The sequence below is a fragment of the Centruroides vittatus genome, unplaced genomic scaffold (genome assembly GCF_030686945.1).
Source record: "Centruroides vittatus isolate TY-2023 unplaced genomic scaffold, ASM3068694v2 contig_543, whole genome shotgun sequence".
NCBI classification, from domain to species: Eukaryota; Metazoa; Arthropoda; class Arachnida; order Scorpiones; family Buthidae; genus Centruroides; species Centruroides vittatus.
The window spans coordinates 318,402-327,726 of NW_027122319.1; positions in this window are offsets into that span (position 1 = coordinate 318,402).

Sequence of the window (9,325 nt, forward strand, 5' to 3'; positions counted from 1 at the left end):
GGATACACAACAAACATAAAGAATCTTTATAGAATAATAAGTTTAAAAAGTTTTCTTTTTAAAACGTGGAGCAGCAGCGATCAATATTAATGACTTTACGATCCATTCTCTTTTTCGTCTTTCTATCGTTAGTACAAAATTTCAATCTCTAAATGGAGAAGCTGCACAGAGATTCCAGATTGAGATGAAGTCGTCAAATTCATCGTCATCGATGAAATGTCGATGATTGGTGCAAGAATGCTTTACATGATCGAGAGAAGATTGAGGGAGATAAACCCCGAAAAAGATGAGCCGTTTGGTGGATTCTTTGTGTATTTGTTTGTTTGGTGATTTCCGTCAGCTTCCTCCTGTTAAAGATACTACTCTCTACTCAAGTGTTTTTTACAATGTAATGTCCCAACAAGGGGACATTACATTACATTGGCATTTTATTCTTTTGAGAAGTTCATTGAACTTAGTAATTCTCATCGACAAAATAGCGCAGATAGTTCCTTCACAGATGTCTTACAACATCTAGCTTCGGGTGATTTCTCTGATACAGATCTGAACATTCTGACGAAAGAAATCGAGCCTATTTATCCAGAGATGAACTTGATCAGTTCCAAACGGCAGTAGAGCTATACCCAACAAATGAGCAAGTTAAACAAAGCAACGAAGACTACTTGCAGTCAACGGGATGACCTCTTGCTTGTATAGCATCTGAAAACACTTCAGATATTGCCCCGCCTTCGTCCAAAGATGACTCAGCTCTTGGACTCTCCAAGTATTTGAATCTCTCAGTTAATGCCAGAATCGTGCCGAGAGTCAACTTATGGATGCAAGGAGGTCTTGTCAATGGTTCACTAGGAACTATACGCTACATTATATATGCTCCTAATGCTCGCCCTCCAGCTCTTCCTCTGTTTATTTTAATGAAATTCGATAGTTATCGGGGACCTTTCATCTATGGTAATCTGTTTCCAATAATCCCCATAACACGCTCTTCGAACGATGGCAGTATATTGCGATCTGGTAGACAGTTTCCCCTTACCTTAGCATACTCGATGACTATACATAAATCACAGGGATTAACTCTTCCAAAAATCAAAATAGATATAGGGAAAAAGAGACATCTATCGGTCTTACCTATGTTACATTGAGTCGAGTGAAAAAATGACTGACTCAGTATTTGTAAAGAGTTACAATAAAGATCGCTACGAGTCAATCTGTAAACCCAAGGCCCATAGTGACAGACAGAATTTCGTGAGACGTTGGCATAGCAATTAATTAATGGCTTATTCTGACCTTATATTTCTACCTTTAAATGATCCAATAGAAATCAAATATATTGTTGAGAACGAATGATTCTTTGTTTCTTTTTTTCCTCATAATCTAGAAAATAAAAGTGCGAGCAGCTTCGTTCTGACTACACGCTGATACAGCGTTACTTAACTAGTTAATTCAAAGTACGTTAAAATATGAAAATTTATATTTTATAAAATACAAGGGAAGATCATTGGAAGGTGGAAGCAGCGCTTCTATCGCTTTCAATGACGGCTCGCCACTGCTAAAATCCAATAGTCTGTCTAATAAATTTTCATTTACTGTTATTAGATCTATAACATATAGACCGACTGTCGAAAAAAAGGTAAATTTAGCCGGGTAGTCTGAAGCACATCGACCGTTTAAAATATACAATCCGTGAGATCTAATCAATTGTAAAAAACTTTTTCCTCTTTGATTCAATATTAAATCATTAAATCTTCGGGAATTTAAAACATTAATATTACTCCCAGCATAAAAATTATCTAGTTCCTCGTCTATTCTAGCGTTCATATCTCCTAAAATATCTATATTATCCTCGGATAAATTCATCAACATGTCTTCCATTTTTTAAACAGTATATCATAAAGATCTATTCTCAAATAAACAAGAACTATTATCAAACTAGGACCAAGTGAACAAAAATTTCTCCTATGATTAAATCTAATCACTAATAAACTGTCGGAGTTAATTAAACAACACCTCTGAGAAACCCAATTTTTGGGAAACTGCAAGAATGAGACCACCATATGGACAACCGGGACCAGTTGGTTTTCTAGCAAGTTGTTCATATAAAAACAAATCTGAGTTCAACAAAGAAAGAACCGGTTTATAAGAGTTAGTTAACCAAGTCTCAGTAAAAGCAACTAAATCATAATTTTTCAATAAGTGTATAAACTCTTGGTCATTCACTGTCAAGTCCAGTGTTCCTTGACAATTCAAGTCAAGGAACTAAACTTTTATTTCTCTCTTTAGTAATTGTTCAACTTAACCCTTTGATCTGGATTTGTCTAAAAAAGTATCAATCTTCTGTAATTCATTCGTTTCCAAATTGAAGGTGAATTTGTCACCATCGACCGTCAGGCAATCGGCTTTCAGAAATACTTTTTTATTCAAAGATTTAGCTTCTGCAAAAAAGGCAACAATTTTCTACGCCTTAATCTTGATCTATATGACAAATCATCAAAGACTGTAATGCGCGAGTAGGACGGCGACACGTGAATTTTCTTTAAATTATTAAAAATAACTCTTTTGTCATCTTCAGTACAGAGCTTAAACAAAATAAGCCGAGTTCCCGATATTCGATAGCTATTAATAAAAGGAATAGACTCCCCGTTTTGTATTTTAAATAATTCAATAAAACTGTTAGCATTATTAACTATTTCTTCGTCACCACCACTCAAACCGGAAATGATAATGTTATCTTTCTTCGAATCGTTGTATACAGAATCTGTACAATAATTGTGAAGAGAAAATTTATCCATACGTAGTTTTAAAAGAAAAAGACGTTCATCATACTCCTTATGTAAATTACATGTAGAAAAGCCAGTAGAAAAATAGAAAATTACAAGTCAGTCAAATTTCGATGACAGTTCTTCCAGTTTCGATAGAATAGTATCAAAACGTTCCTCGAGTAAACACAGAATCTTCTGAGGTAGTAGAGAAGGAATATCCTGCGATGCAAAATAGTCATCTTGTCGAGATGATTTCAATGTTGGTTCGCTTGGAGATCGACGACGTATACCAGCAGAAGTTATTGCGAGGTGAAGAAGGTGGTGTACGAGACATTGGACCTGGGTTAAGTTCGAATCCTCCAATAACATGCAAAAAGAACAAAATTAAAAAAGAAAGTATCACAGTGGTAAAAGACATCTTCAATAAAGTCAATTAATGGTAAATAGTTGAATTGTAGTTCGTAACAGTAAGTTGTAGAAAAAAAAAGCACGTCAACAGCCAGCACAGTCAAAAGCGTCCCCAAAAAGAAAATATAAAGATTACTAGTAATATAAAATTAATGTCTCTAGATATAAATATGTATCCAAATATAACTAGAAAAGAGATTAAAATTTTTTTAATAACATCAAACGCTCCACAATAGATAATTAATTTATATATGATAGTAAAAGAAAAAAATTATTTTCAGTTTGATGAAGAATATTACACCCAAACAGAAGGAATACCGATGGGAACATGTATAGGCCCGAGATTGACAGAAATATTTATATCAAAAGATGAAAAAATAAGAAAAAAGGAATCCAAGTTTATAAAAGGTATGTAGATGACTGTATAATCATTTGTGACAAAACGGAGACAAATGAGGAATCAATATTGGAACAAGCAAATCAAATTAAAGAAAATATGACAGTTCGAAATAGAAACAGAAAAACAAAATAGTATAAATTATTTAGACATTACGATACAAAGAATAGAAGATAAACTAAATATAATAATTTGTTAAACCTATGCAAGTGTCAAAAGTACTCAACTATAAATCGAATGTACAGTACATATAAATATGAAGTTTAATATATTTAAAATGTATACAGATAAAATTAAGGACAGAATTAGTAAAATAGAAAACCAATAAACAGAAATACAACAAATAGTAAAAATATTTTTGTTTAACGATTAGCCTTTAAAAAGGATACTTGAGACAATTAACAACAAAACTAGATTAAACAGTTAGATACTGATAAAAAATGTGTGAAATTAAATTATATTCCTAAATTGTTTGATAGAGTAAGGAAAATATTATCTAAAACATAAATTTAATACCTGAAAAATTAATTATTTAAAAAATAGGTTAATGTTACCTATGGTTTCAAAATGGCGGCTCGTCTCTTATTCCAGCAAACAGAAGAAAGGAAACAGTGGGGACGCACGTTCTAACCTAACCTAACCTATTCTAATAATTTGGTTGGTAATAATTATGATAATTTATTAGAATAGATTAGGTTAGGTTAGAACGTGCGTCCCCAGTGTTTCCTTTCTTCTGTTTGCTGGAATCAGAGACAAGCCGCCATTTTGGAACCATAGGTAACATTAACCAAAAATATTTATATCGTAGAAATACAGTAGTAAAAAATTTGGAAAAATAGAAGAATAAGGAATGATATTTTTTCAATGTAGTTGTTGGCAAGAAAAAACGTACATAGGTGAAGCAAAAAACATTTTTTTTTGGAAAAATTTGTTATAAAATATTATTGTAAATCTGCTGAAGAGTCCGAAACACAAAAACAGTGTGTACAGGTGGAAAATATTTTAATTATTTGACTAAAATTTCTATATTGTTGTGAGATCAATACATTATTGTAATAAGTCCTATTAATAAAGAAGGTTCAATGTAGAAAAGTATACAAACAGAAATTGATAAGTGTAAGGATATAAAATACAATAATTTTTAATTCTTTTTGCCACTATTTCATATTCTTTTTTGTTTTATTAGTATTATTCTACACTATATATATCGGTAAAATGCATTTATTTACACAGACAAATCTAAAATCCATATTCACTTGATACTGTGGATTAAATTCTACATTGGGTGTGGTTATCTAATTTTGGTGTTGGGAAGATCGTCAGGATTGTCATGGGTTCATCTCCTAAAACAGTGTTTCTCAACCATTTTCGACTTTTGGCCTCTTTTGAACTTAATATTTTTCTGTGGCTCTCATAATAGTAGTTGAGGAAAAATTTTTTAAAATTAACATTAAAAATTCCACCGCTTTTTTAAATCTTACAAAATGAATTTTTAATTTAAATAATTATCTTGTGAACTATTATATATACATATTTAACTTATAAAATAATGATTCATTTTTTTAAATATATAATAAATTGACTTTACTTTATTTGGTGCGGTCATTATGGCTGATACAAACAAGGTTTCTAATGTTTATTTTCAATGTTGTCAGCGACAAAGAAGATCGCCTCTATTCACATCAAAACGGTTACGAGCTTTTGAGAACAGATCATGAATAACCTGGACTAAATCCAGATCGACAAACTAAGGTATGGGAAATGCAATAAAATATAAATTAGATCTCTCTTACAGAGCTGCAGAAATGTACAGTAATTGCCATTTCACTACTTATCCAGAAATTTTCTTTATTTTGTTTATATCTAAATTGAGTTTTACGATATATACACACTATACATCTACATTCAGTAGACATATATTTTAATAGTAAACATCCTGCGGAAAAAAATGAAAATGACTTGCTTTGCTACATACGAAAGATTCGATATATCTTCGTTTACAAGGAACAAATCTGTAGAGTATGTATATCATACTGTCTGACAATAAAGAAAACACTTTAGGTTCATTTACTTTTGTATTTTATTTAAACATAATATTTTTATTTACTTATTGAAGTTTAATCGTTTCTATATACAGTGATACCCGTATCTTTCCCGCATGCGTATTGATAACTAATTTAAATAGTAAGTTTTTTTAGTAAATTTTCCTTCTTACTACAACTTTGACAAAATAAAATATAAGAAAAAACCATTTTTCCATTAGACTACGTTCACATTCCCGAGGACAACGACAGAGACCGTTATTTTTATCGTTCGTCTTTGTAAAATATTCACACTAATCGTTATCGTTGATCTTTCGTCTTAGTCGTTTTTCGTTCGAAATTTAGCCTAGATTCAACATTTGTCGTTGTCGTAACGGTCTTGGCCAATCAACGTGAACTTCCCACAATTCTCTGAACAAAGATGTAGGAACGTGTGACGAAGAAAGAAACCCTACAAAACTTAATAGATGGTCGTATTATAGTGATCAAATACTTACGTATTTGAAAACAAAAATATTTTTAAAAATCTTTCGATGTCTTTTTGTCGTAATTCCTGAACCAAAGCATGAAAATCTCTTTGTCTTTTTCTCTCAATATGAATAACTATGATTTACCGTCGACGTTTCGATATTTTCTTTATGAAAAGTAATAAATTCGGCTGTTAACATCGAAGAATTAACATTTTAATCTGCATATCCAATTTTAAAACAGAACGAGTCCCGATCTAAAAGGCAGAAAGCCACGGAATAACGCTGAACCTAATATACAGTACAGTACATTGCACATGCTCTAAGACGAAAACTAATGTGAACGCTTTGCCGATGAACGAATACGACGAAAGACAAGCCGTCATTACCGTTTAGGTTCTGTGGTCGTTGTCGTTGGCAGTGTGAATGCAGCCTTACTTATGTATCCTTGAAATTCATCACATAATTTCCTCAATAATCGCCAGAGAGAGAGCTCTTATCCTTTGGCATTGTTAAAGTAGTTAGAAAAAACTTACACAAGAGTTTGTTACTCCAAGTCCAGTTTTACAAGTACCGAAAACCAAATGAAAATAATCCATTCATAGTTTTGATTTTCTAGTATAATAGCGTTACACAGCATTTAAATTAATGAAACTATTCTTATATTTTCTTCAGTCCGAGAGCTACTACTGTATAACGAAGGACACACTGTACGTTTGTAAAATGGCAATATGACATTTTCACAATTAGCTTTGTCTCTTTCACTAGCAGTGCCATTCCATACCAGAAATAATTTATAATTTTCATTGATATATAAATTCATAATTTACATTCTATTATATTCATGTCGGCGTGAAGTTTTGGAAGATCTTCGATGGCGCACACGATTTCATCAGGAAAATACTGTACAATTGCACTACAGTACCTAGATATCAGAGTAGCGACATACGAGTCATCGCCGCCATGTTCTGTCAACTGTCATCACGAGGTCTATGGGTTTACATTAAGAAATGACGATTTTTATAACGAGTTTAATGACGAATTTTTATGACGAGTTTAATAAAGCATTTTATTCGTAAAAATGCTTTATTAAACTGAAAAAAATCATCATTTCTTAATGTAAACCCATTGACCACGTGATGACAGTTGACAGAACATGGCGGCGATGACTCGTATGTTGCTACTCTGATATCTAGGTACTCTAAATTGCACCTTACCGCAGTGCCCTCTTTTGGAGCTTTCAAAATCTCGTATTTATTCTTGCTTTTCAAATCCAGTAGTTTCCTGTGCCGGAAGTGAGATAGGAAGGAAACAAGTTATCATCTATTATAGAGGTTACGGCCGAAGTTCAAACGTTAAACTTGTACAGCAAGCAGAAGTACACGTTTGACGTTTGAACTCCAAGTAAAACACGTTGCGCCACTCGTTCACGTCGCGCACTGACTCATGGGATATTGTTGAAAACTGGCAGAAACGTTTAATAACGATGAATGTTGCTAGAGAAGATAAATAAATAAATTAAAATATTTTAAAGTATTTATAGGATGTTTAATAACACTAAATAATTATTTTTAATTTTCTTACCGTACGATAGGACGATAGGACGATAGGACCAGGACTAATACTTTTGTCGACGGAAGTAGTGGCTTATGTAAATCCGAAAGCAGCTCGGGAAAATTATTTTTAGAAAATTTAGAAACCTAATACGCTGTTGATGGTAGAAGATGCCATGGAAGAACAAACCTACTTCTACAGAATTATGATAAGCTATTATGTACAGAAATATACGTATGTGAATTCTATAGGCACTTCACATCACTTGAAAAAAATTTAATAATTAAATAATTTCTGGATTAAAATCGTTTGTTTTTTACAATATTATTCATAAATGCTTAAATAATCATTATTTAAAAAAATACGTTATAATTTTAATCCCAAACACAAAAGATGAAGAACTTTAAGCCGAACTTCTACTCGCCATGCTAGACATAGCAAACGCCATTGTCAACCTTCTAGAATTACCAGATGGCGGCGCTCGACATCCGACGTTCACGTTTTGGGCTGAAAACGTCGGCCGCAACCTCTCTATTGACTAAAAACTTGAACAGATGGCGAGGGAGTAAGGTGCAAACAATGCCACTACACTGGAAAACTTGGAAAATATTCTCAAACCTCAGAATTATTTTCTTTCCTTCGGAATACAGTAGAGCGTCGATAAGTGGAACGTCGGTAAGTGGAATGGCCGGAAAGTGGAACGATTTTCAGTCGGACTGTGTCGTGCTGAATCGATTGTTTTTGATACTAAATTTACTTCTAAAGTATAATTTTCATGTTTTTTATATTCTTCAATATATTTATTTTGTTTGTTCAAAATAAAGAAATAATTTTTAACGATACGATAGCCTCGATGATTATTATAAAAATTTTCGTTAGGCTTAAAATCGACGAAAATTCAACACGAAGCGACACGCAACGGAGAAAAATTCAACAGGAAGCGATACGCAACGGAGAAAAATTTGAACATCGGACAGGTTAATGTATTTTTTCGTACAAAGTCGGAAACTGGAACAAATCATTAACTGGAAGGACCCCAGTCCCCAATTGGTTCCACTTATCGACGCTCTACTGTATATGTATTTATTTTTTTTCAAATCTGATGTTAAACAAACTACAAGTGTACAAAACATTTAAATGTACTGAGTTTTTGCCGAAAAAATCAGCAAATTTTGTTTAATATATGAATTAGCTCACTCAGAATAGGTCGTCTCTGTGTTTGAGAATTCTTATTTTGGACTGTCACTGGTGAACGACTGAAAAAAAAACTAAAGGAAGAATTTTTTCTGTGTATATTCGTGATGGTTTTATATAATTTTAAAAAATAAATTCAGCACCAACTTATTATTAGTAATATCATTTATATATACAGTACAGTACACAATACATTTACTATGTTCTATTTACTTACTTATTTCTGTTCACATTTAGTTATTTTTGCTTTTTAAACTTAACTAAACATGCCAGTATTCTTATTAAGTTTTCTTCTCTGTATAAAATAATATAAAACTACAATTCGTTCTTTTTTAACTCTTTCCGCCCTGTGGGCACTACGAGGACCTTTTTTTGCAAGTCCATTATGGATTCGGCCAGGCCCACAATGGGGGCAACCGGTGAGGAGAGACAGGGGGACAGACATATCCAAACGGACAACCGCCTGTAAAATTTATTCCTGGGAATTTTTCGACCCAGTCCAGATTC